At 38.2% G+C, this 21,697-nt stretch overlaps 1 protein-coding gene across 2 annotated transcripts in view; it reads right to left on the bottom strand.

Annotated features, from left to right (window-relative positions):
* Positions 1-17,358, bottom strand: part of LOC128837617 (bifunctional heparan sulfate N-deacetylase/N-sulfotransferase 4-like) — a 178,720-nt gene extending 161,362 nt beyond the window's left edge. The window contains exons 1-2 of one of the 2 annotated variants that reach the window (XR_008445003.1): positions 10,948-11,003; positions 2,093-2,202 (exon numbers count right to left, since the gene is read on the bottom strand). The gene's annotated coding sequence lies outside the window, so the exon portion shown is untranslated. Of the gene's footprint in view, positions 1-2,092; positions 2,203-10,947; positions 11,004-17,187 lie in introns of those variants that run through there. The other variant, XM_054028867.1, reaches the window with a different exon arrangement.
* Between the last annotated feature and the right edge of the window lie 4,339 nt (positions 17,359-21,697).

The following is a 21,697-nucleotide window of genomic DNA, read 5'->3' on the forward strand; positions in this document are numbered from 1 at the left end:
AACGGGTAATTTCCTGAAATGGTTACAAGCATCTAAATATGGGGCTTAAAATGAATGCAGGGCTTTAATCTGTCTCTCTTCTATTATTAAATAGAAGATTGAGGTAAGAGATACATATGGGCCAGATTCACTGGCCAGCTTTGTGCAATTCCTTAAAGTGAAAAACTGGTTATACTATGCCAGTGGTTTTCAAGCTGTGGTCTGCAGACCCCTTGAGGTCCGCAGGCTATGTTTAAGATTTCCAAAGGGGTCTGCACCTCCACTTGAAACCCTTTAGGGAGCTGCAAATGAAAAAAAGGTTGAAAACCACTATACTATGACATTTTCCTGTGGGAATTCTTTACAGAGCTCAAAGTGCATTTTAGAAACCTTATATACAGGCATTTGCACCAGGAAGACTGTTGCAGTTTGAAGGACGGATGCAAAACAATTCTGGAAAATTAAGGAAATATTCTTTATAGTAAACCATCCATAGACATTTTCTCACATTTGAGTTTGTCAGTTAAAGAGTATGCAATGAAGTTGGGAGGGCTTTGGGGGTTGTTTTTCAAAAGTGGAAAGGTGAAAAAAAAACAACAGAAAAAATAGATGATTTTGTTTCATGGGCTTAAATAAGGACAAGTGAGCATCTTCTCTTTCTGAATTATTTATACTGTTTTCCCACTGGAACAATGTAAGGTTGTAAACAGTGGATTATTTTAAAGTGCTAAGAATTAACACTCTTTTTAAAGAAGACCTGTTAGTTGACAGATCTTCATTTGCAAAACTAGACTGCAGAATAAAGATGGGAACTTAAATATTTGAGATTTGTGGAAAACTTTTAAATCTAAACCTGAGGAAATGTAATAAATATAATATATGGGAAATCTCTAATGGTATATTTATCTAATAATGTGTGCAATCATAAGGGGACTTTTCTGATTGCTTATAGTAAACATAAATAATATAAAGGAAGGGTGTTAATGTTCTTTTAAACATTTTTCTTCTGCTACCATACTGGTATCCGATATCAGACCTCTTCTGACGTCCAATTGTTACACTACTTTTCTGATGTCAAAATTCATGGGAAAGGCTCAGCAAAAAAGAGAAACAAAGTCATGGGGATAAACTCTGAATAAAAAGGTCTACTTGCTCAGTAATGTACTACTCAGCATGAGTATGGAAATCAGAATTTGACCCATAGAATTTAGAGATAGAAAACACCTATAAGGTAGGTCATTATGTCCATTCCTCTGCCAGTGTAAGATTTTCTCTAAAGTATATTCTTGAGTCAAAGGGTTGCTGCTGCACTCTTCATATTCTTTCATGCTTTGTCATAGTGCGCCAGCAGCAGAACAATCATTGATTCAAGTTTGTGTCACAGAGCCACTAGCAAACAGTAGCAAGAAAGATATTCCGGTTTATTCTAGTACAGAGTTTTTGAACGGAAATATCCACAAATAACAACAATAATAATAGTAATAAATAAATAAATAAATAAATAAATACTAATAATAATAAACAAGATAATAATCAAGATAATTATAAGAGTAATAAATGCTTCTTTATTGCTTGCTTTATGGGCTTTGAGGTTCAAGGTGCTTTAATCTCAAAAGAGACAATTTTTTTTTTTTTTTTATAAAAAGATAAAGTCAGATCAATGGAAACTGTCTTTATGAGGCTGTATTTCAATTCTTTGGTGACATGGATGAATCACTCATGTCTGACTCTTGGGGTTTATCAAATGACTGTAATCTTTCTGGGGGATTACATCATCATTGTGTGTGTACACACACCATAAAATAGAATAGCTAATGTCTACAACTTTTGGTTTTGGAGATATTTTGAAATGAAAAAATACTTGGACTTCACATCATGTATTTTCTTTCAACACTAGAGGGCAATGTTTTCTTGCTTTTGCCAGACAAAGAATGGCAGCACCTGTTATCCACCAGGACAGCTTACAAAACAAATGGAACTGCAATCAAGCTGAGTCCAAAAAGGTCACAGCAATCTGTACCAGCAGGTAAAGCACCTTATTTTAGACTTTAGTGCAAAAGCAATATAATTTAAGTGCTAATAAATCTGATCCTGCAACAGGTTTTATACTTACTAAATTTCTTAGTCCACTTTTGTATCCCAGGTGAATAGCATGATATAGTAGATCTACGTTTTCTCCTTTTTTTTCCCCTCAGCTTTTTTTCCTCTTGGGTCCCTCAGGTACTGAAATTATAAAGTGTCAAAATAATACGTTTGGTGAGATCGATCATTATCATTTTGCTTTCCGGTAGCACCTAGTAGCTCCGGGTCATGGACCAGGATCCTATTGCGCTAGACAATGTACAGAAACAGAACAAAAAGACAGTCCTTATCCCAAAGACTTTACAATCTAAATACAAAAGATAAAATCCCATCTGAAAGAAATATTAGTATCTCAATCTAATCTAATCCAGTCCCTCTATTGATGTTGTTATAAACATTGAATAAATGTTTTAAAATTACCCATACATATATTTTATTAAATAAAGGTATTCATTCTAATCTGGATAGTACTTGGAGCAAGATTCAATTCTAGGTTTGGGCACCTTGTTAGATTTGTTCTTTGGAACTGTTAATATTGTTCAGTAAGAAGCAGTGCAACATAATTAAAGTCTATGAAAGTAAATCAGTTATACTAACCCATTGCGGGAGATTTTCCAAGGCAAAACGGAGTTGGGAACTGCCATTTGTGCATTTGAAACTCTTCCCCCTCATGGTTCAACAGCTTTATATGCATTCAGCACTTCAATTGTTCTGGGAGTATCTTTATACTGTATGGATCTATTATAGTGCTGTAAAACTTGAAAATAAATGTCCAAATCAGGCTTTATTCGGTATAATTTAGTATTACTGATCCAGTTTCATTTTAGAGTCCAATTTCTGAGATTCTGTGGGCCCTCAGCTCTGACTGAATTCATTGATGCTCCATCTTGCTGGATAGGGTCCAAATTTTGGTACACTGACCAAGGAAACAAAATGATATTCACTCAGAATAGATCTTCAATGATGTAAAGACCTTGTGCTGGCTCTTTGTACAAGATGAATTTTACCTAGAGAGCTGACTTCTACAGTGTCATATTTTGCATTGACAAGTTCATGTGCTAATACTGTAATTTTTCATTTGTCCCAGAAACACTAAATATACTGATGACATGTAGCATGCAATACCATTGAAGACTCTGGCCTGGTCTACACTAAAACATGTTTGCTGTTATAGCTATATTGGCAAATCCTCATCATGTGCATGCATCTTATACCAGCAAAATGTGCTTCACCTGATAAAGCCAATATAAGTTCCCCAAATGAAATAAGCTGGTGAACTGCATCTACACTAGGGCTTTTGCCAGTATAGAAATTTAAGAGATATTACAAAAGTTTCTAATGTAGGCCTATTAAACACAATGGTTAATGTATGTTGGCCTATTAACCACAGTGGAGTTGACCCACATAAACCAGGGCTAAATTTGGCCACAACAGGGATCATTAACAAGATATACAATGCATAAAACATAAACCAGTAAATGTTCTTAATGAGAAAATGATTTTGAGCTGTATAATACATCATTACGCTTTAGTTCATTTATTGCCCAAACTGCAAAGTTTTGGAACCAGATTTCAAATCTCCCAAATTTCAGGAGTGGTGTGAGATGTTTGTTCATCCCTTTGTATAGGGTTGGACATGAAATCCTGGAATCCTACACTCCCCTCAAGTCAAGAGGTAAGGATAGAGGTGTCCTCTCCCAGGTTGTGTTGCCATCAGGTTGATATGGGTGAACACAAAGGGAAAAGCCAAAGGACCAAGCAGGAGATAAGTACTAGAGGGAGTATGGGTCACAGTTAATAACATGCCCATTTCTTGTTGACACAAAAATCTTTACATCATAGAATAGATATTATGGGGTTTTGATCTGGAAATGCTTCAGAAACATCTTTTTCTCATAATATTTTGGAACTTCCATTTCCATTTCTAGTTGAAATCCAGATTTGTATGAAAAACAATAAAACAAGATAAGTGAATTTTTCAACCTCAAAAAGAAAAGTTTGATTCAGGAGTTTCTTTTTCCTTCTGAGGGCAAATACTAAATTTGTATGAACCCAGTTCAATGTCCCTAATTATCTGTTCAATGATCCCTGATTTAAAAACACTTACATGCCTTTATTTAGACAACCTAACCACAATGGTCTACTGGTTCAGTACAAAAGACAAGTGAACTGGTTTGAGTAAAAGAGGTACATACTCAATCATTCCTTCTTGAACATAAACCCAAAATTCAAACAAAAGTTCCAAGTCTGAAAAAAAATTAATTAGATTTTTTATATGTTATTTTTTGTTTTTTGAGCCTCTGTTCTCTTGGAATATAGCAGCTTTTGTAAGTGGAAGTACCAGAAATCTCACAAATGAGAAATTTCTAAACTCTGGAGATCTGGATAAGCTTCCATTAGGCAGCTGAATTTTCACATGCTTATCCAAAACAATGTTTTTGCGGTTCATCCATCACTACTTGTGTAGATCTTTTATGAACACTGCTTTGCTAGTAAATGTTTTAGCAGCCCTCACAAGACTGATCACAAGCTCATCAGCTTACATATAAAAAGATGTTGCCTACAAAGGCAGATCCTCAGCAGGTAGAAATTGTCATAGCTCAACTGACTCCAGTTACCTCCCTATGACAATTTACACCACCCGAGGATCTACCCTCCTATCTTAATTCCTTCTCTTGATTTAAGTAAATTCAGGCTCCATTTGTCATCTGAAACACCTAATTTTAGTAATTGTTTTCAGTGATTAGGGGTTTCTATAGTCAATGTATAATTTCCTGCTTTTTTAGAAAAGCGGACAATTTGCCAGGGTCATAGCTAATTATCACTGGATACAAAGCAAACAATGTATAATTCTCCTGGAATGAAAAGTGGCAGGCATCTGTGCCTGGAAGAGCTATTGGAAGCAATGAACCCTTGACCCTTTTGACTTTGCTCACTAGTTTTTAGTAGCTTTAGTTTTTACAGCTGCTTTTACTCAGAGTTTTGTGAAAAAATTCTTTGCAGTAGAGAGACTGCCAAAAATTGTGTTTATAAAATGTTTTTGCATATATATTTTAAAGTATTTAGTTATTTATTTGTTTATTTATTGAATGAATGAATGAATGAATGAATGGACAAAGAAAACTGGACAGATTATGAGATATGGAGCCTTTTGCCTCCATATTGCTAGTCTGAATTTAACCCAGGCTGATTTGTCCAAAATCTAGAACCATCTGATGGATGTAAGTGACACATACAAAGTTAATAGCTTGTCTCACTCCACGTTCCAGTGAATACCATCACCAGCAACGGCCTTGTTAGTAGACTCAGCCCTTGAGGGCCCTGAGCCCCTTCAGGTTTGTTTTGAAGCATATTGATGATATAGTTTGGGCCTTGTCATTGCCTGTGCTCTATGTCACAGTTCAGGGCAACTGTACTTGTATTGCCCCTGAGAGATCTAACAAGGGTAAGGACTCTCAGGCTTCCAGCTGTGCAGCCATTTCCTTTCTGCATGGAGTTCCACATCTATCTCCCTTCCGACCAGCGTATTTCCAGACTGCACAGTTCCCTGACTTCACTATGTTATTCCCAGCACAGACAGGTTGGCCAGGGACAACTGCTTGCTTTCTGATCAGAGATGTTTAACAGGTGCAACTACTACAGTTATAAGGTATCACACAGCACTTCCTACGCAAGCCTGCATTATTCTCAAGATAAAAAGCATTACAGAGAAAATATATTAAAAATAATAAAATAATTTGTTACACACTTACTAATACTTACACACTTGCTAATAAGCTTACCAGAGTTAACCCTAACATGGATTATGGAAGCAGCAGTCCTTCAACTTTCCACCTAATGGTAGTCCTTGTGGTTACAGCCTCATTATAGATTCAGCTCAGAACAAATGTCCATTCTTATGGGACCTCAGTAGATCCAGTCCTTACAACCTTACCCTAAGCATTGGGACCCTCTGTGGACCAGGGGTCCTATCTGTTTGGTGGATCAAGAAGGCGGCACTGAGCCAGTTTAAAACTAAACTATTTATCCAACATCCCCTTCTTTGTGATGGTCTCTGGAGAATCAAATTTGAACTAGTATATTTTGCACTTTTCCAACCTCTTTGTAGATGCTAAAACCTAAGTGAATTTGCCGAATCACCCCCTGCTGTTCTTCTGTTTACCCTTTCCATGGAAATTCATACAAATCCACAAAATTAACCCTGGTTCAATAAGGTTTAACTTAATTCAATAAAGTTTATCTTACTTCCACAAGGTTTGTAGCCAACATTAGAGGATATTGTCAGTCTCTCACATCCTACCTATCCTGTGAATAAATAGATGGCTCCTGCTTAGCAGCAACATTTTAATAAGAATTATCCCTATTATTCTTCCTTCAGTAATTTCAAAAGGTATGCAAATAGCCACAGCTGACTTATCACAACGTCCAGCTCCTTGAACACATGTTCTAGATGTGCTGTCATAACAGCAGGTCAGCTAATATAATTCCTTCTCATTAATTCAGACCTGATCTACAATTGCTGACTCACTAAGTGGCCTTTCCTTTCCTCCTATTGATGCATTTAGACACGTAACTATAATCAGCGCTAATGTGTTCACAGAAATTCCTCATCTATCAATGGGAGACTTCTACAGATATGTACTTGGAAGGTCAGAAATAAAGTTCTGTCTTTTGCTGATGCCTGCAAAATCCCTTTCTTTGATACTGAAGTTATGTTTGATTCACTATAATAAAATCATAGAAATACAAAAATTAGATCTAGATAGCACCTGTTATGTCCTCCAGTCAATTGCCTCGTGTAGCATTGTTACCTACTACATTTCTCTAGTTTAAAATAAATCAAGTGCTAGGGCTTTTATCACTTCTTTTGGAAGACTATTTTACAGTTAGAATAGACTTCAGTGTTAGGATATGTGTACTGATGTTCAGCATAAATTTTCCCTTTACTTATTTTGACTCCACTACTTCGAGTCACAGTCCTTTGGATCACCGTAAAAATTCCTTTATTTGGTGTTTATACATGTCCAATAATTGTTCCAGATTATTGTAGTCCAGGGGTCGGCAACCTCTGGCATGCGGCTCACCAGGGTAAGCACCCTGGCGGGCTGGGCCAGTTGGTTTATCTGACGCGTCGGCAGGTTCAGCCGATCACGGCTCCCACTGGCCGCGGTTCACTGTCCCAGGCCAATGGGGGATACGGGAAGCGGCGCAGGCCAAGGGATGTGCTGGCCGCAGCTTCCCGCCACCACCATTGGCCTGGAGAGGCGAACCGTGGCCAGTGGGAGCCGTGATCGGCCGAACCTGCCAACATGGCAGGTAAACAAACTGGCCCGGCCTGCCAGGGTGCTTACCCTGGCGAGCCGCATGCCATAGGTTGCCGACCCCTATCATAGTCATTTCCTGTTAGTTGTTTTTGGCCAAGTTGAGACACATTTGGTTATAAGTAAGGCCCTACTTCATTTGTAATATTGCAGAAATTGTGGATCCCATAATATTAGGCTTCCACTGCAATTTTTATTTTAATTAGCTTACTTTGCACAATCCACAATTTCGCACACATTTTGAGGTTTGCGACTCTGACTATTAGTACAGTAGAGCTCCATTTATCTGAGTTGATAGTGGCTGAGGCTCTGGCTGTTAGCCCTGGGTGACTGGGCTCAGGATGTCAACCTGTTGCATGGCGGGGCGTCCACTGTCAGCCCTGTGCATTAATGACTATATTATAGTTGTAGTAAAATGTATGGTTATAAAAAAAATAGGAAGCATGACATAATATTTGAGTGTTTATATTGTTCCAGCAAATTTTTCTTAAACAAATAGGTCTTCTCTGGCTTTTCCAAATTACTGCAATTGATAGAGATCCGTTATTACTTTTTCTTGATTTTCCACCAACTTGTCCTCAACTCAGACACAATGATTTGACAATCATCCTGCCATTCAAGTAGGGCCGTAGTTATAAGATTTTCTCGTAAGTCACCGTCTGTAGCTCATTTTTTGTTGCTTTTCTTTGACTTTCTCCCAATTTGTAAATATTTTTCAGGAATTCAGATGCCTAGCAGTGGAGAGTAGTAATCTAAGTGTGGTTTCAGCATGACCAAATACAGAGAGGCAATACCACTTCCCTGATCTATGATAGGATGCCTTTGCTGGCCAACATCACAAGTGGGCAAATACAGAAGGCCTTACTCATGTTCTATTCAGTTGTTACATAAGCAAAGCTCCTATTTAGTTTAATAGGCTCCACATTTTGAGTTTATAACCAGGCAAACACCCTTCAGGATTTGACTCTTCAGCCAAAATAGTCTCTCTAATTCCTTTTGAGCCAAAGGCTGCAGTCTTTTCTTGAGTACTACTACTACTACTAAGAATAAATAATAGTACTTTGCACCTATGTAACATCTTCCTTCTGATGGCCTCAAAGTGCTTTACAAACATTAATCAATTTATGCCCACAACACTGTGTGAGGCAGACAAACATAGGCGCCGACTCCATGGGTGTTCCAGGGCTGGAGCACCCATGAGGAAAAAATGGTGGGTGCTGAGCACCCACCGGCAGCCTCCCATCAGCTCCTCCCTCCCCGCCCCAGTGCATCCCATGCACCAGTGGCCCCATGGATCAATGCCTCTTCCTCCCTCCCAATGCCTCGTGCCTGTCACAACCAGCTGTTTCACGGCATTCAGGAGGCTCTGGGGCACGGGGGAGGAGTAAGAAGGCGGCACGCTTGGGGGAAGGGGCGGAACTGGGTGGGAAGAGGCAGGGCAGGGGTGGATGGGGTGGGTGCGAAGAGGCAGGGCAGGGGTGGGGGAAAGGGTGGAGGCCTTGGGGGAAAGGGTGGAGCTGGGGGTCAAGCCCCCCCCAGCATTTTGGAAAATCAGCGCCTGTGCAGACAAATATTTTTACCCACATTCCTATTGTTTGTGTGAACATCACTGGTACCGAAATTTGTATTTAGGCACCTAGAAAGGAAGTTAGGTGCCTATGTCCCTTTGTGAATATAGCCCTAAGTGACTTGCCCCAGGTCACAAAAATGACTGTGATAGAACCTGAACTAGAGCGTTGTTCCTGTGACTCCCAGTCTTGTGTGACTACAGGATCAGGCCCAGTATATTACTTGTCTGGTCTCACTGATGTTTACAAAATCTGCAAATTTAATTAACATGCTGTTTACCACGTCTTTACTCATATCAATGATATTGTTGAATAAAACTGGGTTTAATGCTATTCCATGGAGCAAACCACAGGACAGCCCCCCTGACCTGCGACAACACTTTTAATCATCTCACTTTCATAATGACTCTTCAGCCCCTTTTCAGTACATGTTTCAATTCTACAATGGAAGCTAATTTGATTTAATTTCATTTTTCAAGTAAGATTTGGTGAAACACTGTATCAAGTGTTTTGTTAAAGTCCAGATATTACATTTATTGTGTTACCTTTGTCTACTAATGTTGTAATTCTGTCAACTAAACAATCAGGTTTCTGTAGCATGATTTGCTTTTTTAATTGTCAGGAGACCTGCACTAATGCAACATTACGATTGCCCTGTTAGCGATTCCAAGAGTCAGGCAATGCAAATGTTGAGATTCAAGTAGCAACTTTAACTCATCCATATATGCTGCATATATTACAGTATACATCTGATGACATAAAGAGTACCATACTACAAGCTAAAAAATTAAGAAGAGTAGGACTATATAAATACTATTCATGGTTCCATTAGCCTCTAAATAACTACTGACCTCTTAATATTTGTTCTGGTATTTTATTAAGGTTTGCGAGATTTGCTTGATAATTATTGCAAGGACCACTGTTTTTTTTTTCCTGCTGAAGATCTGTGATATGATAATAGATAACTCCTTTCTTCATCAGAGTAGCAAATAAATAAAGCTCGTACTTCTGCGCATAGACTCAGACTTTAAGGCTAGAAGGGACCTTCATGCTCATCTAGTCTGACCTCCTGCACATTGCAGGCCACAGAACCTCATCCTCCACTCCTACAGTAGGCCCATAACCTCTAACTGAATTGCCAAAGACCTGAAATCTTGTGCTCCAAGGCACACAGTTATGTGTCCTCTTTGGACACTATCAAGAAGGTTCAGGTTTAGCTCCTTCTTAACAGAAGTTTAGCTCCTTCTTAACAGAAGTAAAAGAGAGCTACACCTAAAGATATTTCTTATTGTGGAAGACATCTGAGGTACCCTCTGCTGTATATCCATGACCATATATTTCAATGTCTAACCTGGTCTGTGTTATATACATCCTGTCACCATTACCTGTTGTGAAGAAGGTTTGATGTGACTATATCCCTAGTATGAACAAGGCTACTGAACTTCTGTCACATAGTAATGACCTATCACCACTACTGACGAGGATGATTTAAACCCAGATAGGAAAGGCTCTGTATACTACTATAAATCTTTAGAATAACATATTCCCTCAAGAAATGCCAAGGAAATTTAGAGGAATATTTGTGCTCAGCTTAGAACCCAGAGTGTTCTGGAGCTGGTTCACCCGTGGGTGTCATAGGTGGCTTTCCACTGCTTTTCTGCCTCCTGAGTCCTAGATTCTGCAAGGGGTTGATCCAGCCCCCAGCAGAAGTTAAAGCAGACTCAGGGATGCTCTAACTTGTGCTAATGAATAACAGTTGCCGAATGGCCACTCCACTAGCCAGTTTCATTGGTGCACATTGTGTCCTCCCATCTTCTCCTCCACCTGAAATACGTTATATGTTAGGTTTCGCTGGAGCAAGAGGGGCTCACAGAGGGTTGGCTAAGGGAAACCTCAGGGATCTGCCCTAAAGCAGCAGTGCTGAGGGGCAACAGTGCAGATGGGAATTAAAAAGGCCCAAGGATCTAAGGTATTGTAGCAATGACCATGTGACATACCTCATGCAAAGCAGGTTCAGTGGGAATGAATTAAAGACAGGGAACCTGATGCTCCTCTCACACCAATTTTTCATCCAAGTAACTCTCCTGATTTACTCTATAAAAGAGAGTCAGACCCATGGTTTTAGTCTTGCTCAAAATATAGTGGATTTTATCAGACCCTTAATATTACTTGCATGATTGTTTTGGGGCAAGAATTTAAGGTCATATTATACTTTTCTATATAACTTTTCCATGGATTCTTGAATAATTTTTTCTGTATTCATGATAATATACTACTGCCTTTTAGCTCTCCACCGGAACCACTTGTGTATGTAAGTGTTACAATTGTCTGTAAAACAAATTTGGGCAGTGAGAATGTAAAACTTCATAGTGTACTAAAAAATATTACAATACCCAAGAAACTACATCTCACTTTACAATATTAATTATTGCAAACATTGCCAAGTAGACATGAGGTTGACATGATTGTCTGAGGAAGTTTTATGCAAGATGCTAATTTAACTTAGATTTGTCATCTTGTAACTTTTGCATGACCATGCTTTGTGTAATTGGAGAAAAGATATCTTGCAGTTGGAACACAAGACTGGAAGTTAGGACCTTTGGGTTCTGTTGCCAGCTCTGCTATTGGCTACTTATGTGTCTTTGGACAAATCACTCATTTTTTCAGTTCTTCAGTTTTCCCATCTGTAAAATGGAGATAAGGACTTTTATCTAAACCCCTTTGAGATAATTTGCACTTTTAAAATACTTTGGCTCAACTGTGCTTGATAATTGCAAACTGTTATGACAAAATAGTCTATTTCAACTAAGCAATGCTCCGAATGCATATTTTTACATGTGCAGTCAAATGGCACATATGGTACTTCTTTTCTTTTCTTACTATTATTATTTGTTTAGTTCAGTTTCTATGTATTTATTTCTGCTACAGTTAAATTGGGTTTCTGTGGGAGTGGGACTCTACTCAGTATATCAAGTGGAAGATCTCTTTTGAGATTTCTGATGGAAATATAACAAGTTCCAGGGATATTCTGGTTAAATTTGACCTCTGAAGAAAAAAACCCAGTGAATGTTGTAGAGTACAGAAGCTTCTTAACAAAGAAAATAACCTTTTCAGCTGGCTGACGATCAGTTTAGGATCCCACTGGCCCACTACATGTACACTACATTTACTCTGGCCCACTACACTAACAAGGAATGCAAGAATCCTCTGCTAAGCTCAAAGGACAGAACTAGAGCTAGTTGAAAAAAAATTCATCAAAACTGTTTGTAAAATTGGGTTTTCTATTAAACTTTTTTTGTTGTTGTAAAAAGTGTTTGCTTTCTTTGGAAAATACAGATTTTTCATAGAAAATCTGAACTCTACAAGATTTTGGTTAAAAATCTAAATGTTTTGACCAAAGCCCAATATATTTCAATTTGGATGTAATGTTTGAGTTCCTTATGGGAATTACAGTTCATTTACTTCATGAATCAATTCTCCTTTATGAACTGGGTTACTGAGCTAGACTTAATCTCTCATGATGCACTGCAGCTATAAAACTCCCATGATGCACCACCTCCCCTCAGTAAGAGGACACTCCACAGTGTATCATGGAAGATGAAGTCCTGGTTGAATATGCAGAATTAGTACGGTTTACTCATGCTGCCATGTGAATTCCTTTAGTTTTAACCCTGCTAGAAGAGGTTTAGAGCATCTCTCAAGGGCAGGTGTAACTAAGGGCTGGGACAGAAAGTTATCTGAGTCAACAATTCTCTTCTTTGTTACTTGTCTGTACAAGTGCCTAACACAATGGGATCCTGACCCTTGATTTCAGAACAGCCAAACACTGGTCAACCATAACTCCAGAGTCATGGACAGCATCACCAGCACTGTTTCAGATAGGTGTATATCTTTCAGCACATTCCTGAGTGCAATGACAAGATACCAGCTATTCCTCACATCGCATGTACTGATGTTGTGTTCACTAGGCCCTTAGCTAGCTCATACAACTGAGTCCTAAATTAAGTCCTAAACAAATGTCCATAGTTGCACCACCCATGCTAGTGATTATATTGTGTGAGCAAAAACACAGGTGTACAAGTACGGTTATTATATTGTGGTTCAGGACAAAACATCAGCCAATGTACGTGCTCAGGTTTCAGATTGCTGATTCATTACTTCCCTTTATGGCATTTTAGCCACTGGGGAAGCTGTATTTACAATCAACCTAACAAGAGCAGAGAGAGAAAAAAAGGGAAAGGGAGCTAGATATGTTGGGTAAAATGTAGTGAAAGATGACTTAGGAAGAGTGAGAATAAAAGCCATTTTAATGATGCCTGGAACATTCTTAGATACTCAGAACAATTAAATTACAGAGAAACTCTTCTTTTTAATCCCCTGATAGGGTCAGAAAAGGAAAGGAGCCAGCCTGAGTTTGTGGATATAAAATGCCCATGTGGTGCACTTCATGCTGATACTGAGAAGTAAATGTAAAGAATGTCTTGGCTGAAGTGAGCCACAGTTTAGAACTTTGCACTTAACTTGGCTGAGGGAAGCCCTACTGGTTGATTTCCCTTTAATTGGCCAAGTTCCAAAAAGAAAAAAGGAATGTTTCCAGATTCCCCATCTCATCTCTGGTTTCAGAGTAGCAGCCGTGTTAGTCTGTATCCGCAAAAAGAACAGGAGTACTTGTGGCACCTTAGAGACTAACATCTCATCTCTCTAACCCTATTCCTGAAAATAAACCCATCCTCCCTGACTCCTGCTGTCAAACTTGGCTCCTGGCTCCCTACAGCACTTCACTCTGATAGTGTGCTGGGGTGAATTAATTCATTCCCCTCAGCTGGCCCTGAAAATCCCTGAACTTGAAGAAGGCATCTGTGGTCCTCCCTGTAGCCAAAAGGAAGGAATGGGATTTAACCCCTTCCTTGTCAATCTCCGCACAAAGCACCCCATCACAATACCTTACTTTTGGTCCCAGCATGCTTGCTTGTTCGGTCAAATAGTGACATATACTCTACAATATTGTGCTATTAGCATATAAATTTGGTAGCATAGCTGTTAAAACACCATCTTAGTAGTCATTTCCTTTAGCAATTGTTAATTTGAGAGGAATCTGGCATACATTTATTATAATTATTATTACCTACAGTAGTGGTAGAAAATAGTTTGGTTTGGCATGTATGATTTTCATTTTCTTCAACCAGCCTATTTTTATAGGTCAACTACTACTGTAACTTAAATGTTGATTAAAAAAAATAAAATTTTTACTCTTCCTTTTTATGAGTAGCATTTTCCTGGCTGACTTTCACTGGATAAAATGAGACATTTTATTAAAGATTCTTAAAGTGGTATTAAAGTTTTAACACCTCATTAGTAGAAAAACAAGGTTTGACACTATGATATCAGAATTCTTTAGACCTTATAGAAATCTCAGACAGGATAGGATTCTCTTTCTTAATATTCTAAATGAATTCCAGCACAGAAAACATCATCATTTCCTGTAGCACAGACTCTCAGTTCTGGCTCCTAGTCAATCACTAATATGCTGGCTTTATTGTCTGAAGTTCCACAACTTCCTCCCAGATTTGGAAATAAGAAACAGTCAAAATCTATTAAACTGGACACCATTGACTGCTCTTAAATACTTGCAAACTGAGTTAAAAAGAGAGTGCTGATCCTCCGAGGTGCAGAACGCCCTAAACTCCCATTTAGTTCAATGTCCTGTCCCTTAAATGGGCCAAGAGACCACAAGAAACTTTAGCTTTGGGCAGAATTCTGAATTAACTCTTTCTTTAACCCATCCACAATGATGCTTTGCTGATTTTTCTGTTTTTTTATTTTGTTCTGAAGATTCATTTTACATGATCAGAAAGCAAACAGAGTGTGTGTAAGAAACTGAACTCTCTTTCAAAAGTTAGGAGAGAAGAAGGAGGGAGAATGCATCATATGCACTGCAAGGGGAGACCTAATAATCACATGTATAAAGAAGAAGTAGATGAAAAGAAAATCATCCTCAAGAGATTCTGAATTGTATTTTATCTCATATTTATGGCTAAGAAATTGCGTCTACACTTTTCTTTTAATGTTTGCAGAGATGCAAAATCAAGAAAATGAAATAAACAAGAAATCAATTTTGGTAGCATAAGACTCTACATTCTTCAAATCATATTTTTTACTTTTATCTAATTTAAAATTGATGGACAGAGTTTGCTAGTACCTCTCATCAGCCTTTTCTGGGAAATTTATTATCATGGGCTTGCAATCTGTGACCATGTTTTCTTTATAATGGAACTCATATCACTGAGATGATGATTCCTGTAATACACCGATGGCAAGAAATGGTCTTCAGTATTAGCATATTTTGTCTTTTACTCATTCTGAATGATAGCTGAACCCCAGTACAGCTCAATAGTATATGATTTCCAAAATACCACCAAATTAGCTAAGTATGTTCTGTGCCGTTACACAGAACAATATAGCAGGTATCACAATCTCTAGAGATCTATTAAGTCTTAAGGGGAGTTGGCAGTTTGTAGTGTGTGTTAATGTTTAATTTGGATACAATTTGGATACAAATTGGAGTTAATTATAGGCAAGTGGTTTGTGACTCAACCATTCCTATCTATATTTAAATTTAATTCTCTGGCTTTGTATTATTCCAATTAAATTAGCCATATAAAGAAGAGCTACTCTATAGCCTTCCAGAAAATGACCAGGTAGTGCCAACTTGGCATTGAGATATGACTGATCTGCTTTCTAAAGGCTATCAAACATTAGGAATTTGTCGCAAATCAAAAAAATGGCGCTAAGTCTTAGATATAGCACAAAATATCAATACATGATCTTTAAAGCTTCTGCATAGACTATAAAAAGAAATCAAATCAAGCAAATTGGATTGTTTCACTGGTGAGGTTCAGAAGAAATTTGTAAGCCAAAAACCTCCATGGAGTTAAGTGAGAGTTGTTTAGGTCTTGGCTTTTCTTTTCTAGAATTAGCTTTCTTTAGAACAGGATTTGAGGAAGCAAGTTAGAAAGTGCAGATGTGCAAAGGCAAGATAAGAGATGCACATGGTAACATTACCAACCATTTAAACTTTGCAAAGGGACAGATTCTGATATCCTTCTTTACACGGAGTAACATCTTACACCATGAGTAGTTTCATTGCAGAAAAGGATATTAGAATCTGGCCTGAAATTACTCACTGCTGTGTTTTTTATTTTTAAATAAAGGGAAAATAGCCTATTGTACATTAAAGGCCAGATTCTGCCATGATTATTCACGAGTACTAATTTACTCTGCAAATAGACTTTGATTAGAACCTTCCTCTGTATGTAGTCCCTTTAATGTGACTAAGTGTTACAAATGTAGGGTCCACTTTTGCAAGCTACTAAACGTAATAAATAAAGATAAAGATAGATAAATAATAAAATTATTGTGACTCTTATTTGGTTACATTGACTTACAGTAGGAAGAGACTTGTTCACTTTTATGAACAATTCTCCTTGGAATGCTTATTAACAGCAGCAGTGGCTTGGAGCCACTCAGTCGATTGAAAGATAAAGATGCTATGCTGTCCTCTTCATGGTCTAACACTGTAGCACTAGGCATTTATTCCTGAAATATCTTTGGTAGTTTCTCTTGCTTTCTAAAACTTGCAAGCAATGAATGAACATGCTGTTTTAAATGTTGTAGACAGATGCTATTTGGATACCAAACCACTGGAATAGAACAAATCTGCAGATCTTAGTTACTCTAATAAATACTAAATGAATACTTTTTGATGAATCTTCCGGGAGAACTGTCATATTGCTGTTTCCGCTGTTAATTTTGAATATTTGTATATTGTGTAATACCAGATACAAGCAAAGTATGCAGATCAGCTTCAAGAAGACTGTCAATTTTTTTTCATCCTAATATCCTGATAACTAATCTAGCATTCCAAGTTCTGTATCTTCAAGCATTGAAGCGGACATCTATTCTCCACTTAACAGAAACACATCCATGTACATTGTGGGCACTTACATGCATGTCAGAGATAATCTCAGAAACTTTAATGAAAAAATATTAATTCCTTCAATTCTAGATAAAGACTGTTTAAACATGTTTGCTGTATATTTATTGTGTACATACTGCATTTACATGTTATACCTATAGACATATTGTACATATGTACATAATTATAGATATTTATGTATATAATATATGAATTTGACACAGATATAGAGGTTCATGAACCAAGATGTGCAATAACTTACCTATAGAAGAATTTCTTCCTTTTTCTTCTCACTTGAGTTTGTCTAGTGTGTGGGAAAGAGACATCCACTATTCAAATTTCTTCACTTGGCTCAGATAAACTAGAGAGAGTTTTCAGTTCATACTAGCAGTGTGAACAGTATCCCAGGAAGACTCCTCTTGCTCCAGCCCCTAGTAACTGAACTCTTCCAGCACAGTCACATTTTATTTATACACATACTGTCCTTTCCAAACAAGCAGCCAGCTGGAATGATTCAAACCTCCGTTCAGCACACCGTTAAAATGCAGCTTCCTTCTTGGACATGGGAATTACACCAGGGAGCAGTCAGAGAACAGCAAAAAGGCTATGAGAACTATTTAATCACCCAAATACCAGCTGCTCCTGCTACTACTGCTGCTTCTGGTGCTGCTGCTGCTGCTGCTGTGCCTCTTGTTTAGCTGTAGTCAGTCTCCCTTTCCCCTTCTCTCATATCTACAGAACTATAAAGGCGGCTTTACACGATTATGATTGGCAGAAACAGCCAATTCCTTCAGCTAATCAACCTCAAGACTTTCAAGGACTAGAAGCTGTTGTGATGTCATTCAGAGAGTGACATGTTACAGATGAATACATTCCAATGGAAGCTAATTCAAAGATCAGCAGCATTCGTCTCACACCACAGTGATTGATTAGATGCTCCTGGAGGATTTGCATAATCTGTCATTGTGCAGTTGGACCACCTCCTTTACAACCAGGCTATATTAAATGTGGGGGTGAAATACTCACTTGCTGCTTCTGACACCTACACCTGAAGCTGTAACTAAAATAATGGGAAACTGCAAAGTTTAGTGATTTTCCTGGCTGGAATATGTTTCAATTAGGTGAAAAAAACAGAATGTGAGAAGTATAGCAGGAGAGTCACACTTGTGTAAAACTGCAGGCTCCCTCCCTCCCTAAAGCTATGACCCTCTGAGAAGAGAAAAGACGCTTTATTAACAAAACAGAGGGATTACAGCCAAAGTCAAGCATCACTTTAATTACAAATAATTTAATTGATAGTGTGTTGATGTGGATGTGTTCAACCAGCTGTACTTTACCATTTCACTTCATCTGAGAGGCACACAATATCCTTCCATCTATATGGGACATAAACATGGCCCACCTAGCTATTGCATACTTATTGATCAGAACCTTCTGTCCCATACAATTAAAGACTAGCCCTTGTCACACAACCATAGCCAAGGATCATGATTTTTTATGCAATTTTCTTACATTACCCTACAGGAAAACTTAAGCTCTTTGATGTAACATCTAGTTTCCAATTTTAACTGGTTTGACTGAGGCACATATATATCCGTTCATTCCAAAATGATTCATGCATGATACCCTTAAACACTGAAATTTAGTCACGTCTACACAACCCAGACACAACCTAGCCCACAATAAGGGAAGGGTAATTTTTAACAAGGAGATATGTGCAAACCTATATTTGTCTGAAAAAAATGAAACAGGATCTCTGATGTTCATGCCATGCAGGCACATCCCCAATATACAAGGTACCATCTAAAAGACCCCAACACAGTAAATTGCAGGGAGAACTCAGTTTACCTTGAGTACCTTGGAATGATGAAGGGCTAAATTGAGTCTGCCACGATTTGAATTTGAGGTTCCAGGAAGAGTAGGTGTTTCTAACCTGTTGCTTGGAACCTTAATTTGCCCCCTCCAGCTAAATCAGAGATTGAGTTGGAATTAAAACCCAAGGCACTTCTAGCTCATTTTCTGTAACCCCTGAATTACACAGAATCGCTGGGGATCATAAATTCTCATAACATGTCATGCCTTCCACAGCCTCCTAGGGACTAAGGCTGTGATTGTCAAAGAGCCCTAAAGGAGTCAGATGCCCAACTCACATTGAAATTCAGTGGCAGTTGGCTGCCTAATTCCCTTACCTCCCTTTGAAAACCAGAATTAAAATCAAAACCTCCAAAGCATTTTACAAATTCAAGTTAAAATTTCCTTTCCTTTCTGAACCTGATAACCCTACGCAATCTAGAATAACTGCCTCCTATCATAAGTACCCCAGGAGCTTCATGAAAAGATCAGTCTCAGCCATCATCCACCATCTGCCCCTATTCACACACTTCACTCCCATCTACACTCATAGTGATATAATACCAAGGCCACACAACTTTGGGTTGGGCTACTTAACTTCACCACTGTGGAAAAGGGAAAGTAACATACATCTGGCAGAATGCTCCTCTGCTGCAGCCAGATGTACCAGGCACATCATCCTATTCCTTTTAATTTAATGGCACATCAGAAAATGGAATAGCACAGATGCTCCTTTGGAGGGCCAGCAGCCAAGTGGTTAAGCATGTCCTCAAAAATTTATTTTAATTTAGATGATAAAGTCAATACACTCAGCCATTCCCAGAGCTTTATTCCTTAGCCTAATGGCATGTCATAATGGAAGAATCCAACATGAAGCAGCATGGCTATTAATTTGTACCACCTCAAAACTCTCCTTCCCTATCCAATGCCTTAAAGACCATCTTGAGTGGAATACACAATATCTCACTATAGCTTCTAGATAGAGTCCACCCACTGACACAAATATCCACAAATCAATACTCATTTCAGCTCTCTCCTGCTGTTCAGGATAATGTTTCAATGCTAGTCTGTTCATACTACTGTCTGGAGTTTCAGAGATTGCTGCAAGATTAATGTTAGTGGGATAGACCCATTTGCTCAGCTCAAGTGGCTGGCCTTACCCAAGTGGAATGATATCAAAAAGGTTATAAACTGGTCTGTCTTATCTTCTTTTAATGCTTGAAACACAGGCAAAGCTGCTCTATGTGAAACAAAAAGAGCTTACCCACGTTAGGGTAAGGGGTAAACAAATTCCCATATATCAAATTCCTACTCTTATCTATTTTGGGTAGTGCAGATAAGACTCCTTTTGTCTACATTCTGCCCCAACCATGAGTCAGTTTGAAAGGGCCATTCAGTTTAGAACATTGTTGGTTTCCTGTTCTATTTCAGAGAAACTCTCTGAAAAATAAGGAACAGAAGAGAGGGGCCAGTGAGAAAAATAATTCAGTGAAAAAATAAGGTGAAAAAACCCTAAAAGCAGCAAAGGAGAAACAGAGGAAATTTCTAACTCTAATCATAAAACAGCCACAACATTCCTTTATACCACCCGAAAGGTAATCTTCTATTCCTTCCATATAGTATGGACTTCTCATTATCTAATGACATATTTTTAAAATTGAATTACCCTTGGAAATAAAATATTAGTTAATACCACCGTTATGTTTGTCCATGTATTTTTGTCCATGTATTTGTACTTAATCCCTTGTGAACCTTTCTGCCATCTGTGTCGGCTGGAAAATTATAGATGAAATCATGAGAACAATCTTGATCCTTCTCTCACACTTTTCAGAGAGCCTATCATTTCTCTCTCTCTTCCCTCCCACCCCCAAATTCTTTAGCATGTGTAAATCTTTCTTTTGCTCTGTAAAATTTGTTCTTGAAAGTTTATAAATTCTGGAAACAAGTAAGAAAATGTTTGACTCTTCTAAACCCCATTGCCTTCTACCAATCCCACTATTACTCAGCTTAAGTGACCTGAAATCAACAAAACACCAAGTCCAAGATTTTCAGAAATGCGTGCCTAAAGTGAAAATGATGGGAACTGCTGAAGATTCAGCATTTTTGAAAATCATGCTTCTTATTTTGTTACCTAGGTAAAACCAGGATCTGAGATCCATACTTATCTATCCTTTCTTAGGTACTTGTATGGCGCATATCACTCTGGTGATGCCTCACATTCTTTAATGTATTCATCCTCACAACACCCTTGTGAGGTAAAGAAGTGCTCTTATCTCCATTTTACAGCTGGGAGCTGAGGCACAGAGAATAAGTGCCTTGCCCTAGATCACATAGTTCATCCGTGGCAGTGCAAGGCATTTTGAACCCCAGTCTCCCAAGGCCCAGGCAAACATCCTAATCACTTGATCATCTTTCCTCTCTATTTTAAAATAATTCTCTTCCAAACCTTTCAGGAGTATAAAAGGATAGTTTTGCCATTGCTATGTATATTTTGTGCTTTCCACTGTTTTCCTCATCCACCCATTGCAATGCTCTGAGAATATTTCAAAAAGGATTCTTATATTTTTTCCATTCAAAGCAAAAATGTCCTACAACTCTATGGGGCACCTCTCCAAAATAATTCCTAGTAAATATAAATGGTTGTTTCAACTAAAAGTACCTTCCCACTTTTTAGCCACAGAATGACTGTTAACATTGGATTCCTGAGTTTTAAAACAAGAAATGGCCATCTCTCAAAGACCTGCTTCTCCTTGAGTTGTGGAGGCATCATGTGAGCTTCCCTAAAACAAGCCAATTGAGCATTGGTGTTTAAGCTTATTTCACTAAATGTGCACAAAGATTTTAAGAGCAATTCCTTAGCTGGTAAAAATCATCATAGCCACTTTGACTTCAATGGAGCGATGGCAACTTACACCAGCAGA

This window comes from Malaclemys terrapin, chromosome 5 (genome assembly GCF_027887155.1).
Source record: "Malaclemys terrapin pileata isolate rMalTer1 chromosome 5, rMalTer1.hap1, whole genome shotgun sequence".
Classification (NCBI taxonomy): Eukaryota; Metazoa; Chordata; order Testudines; family Emydidae; genus Malaclemys; species Malaclemys terrapin.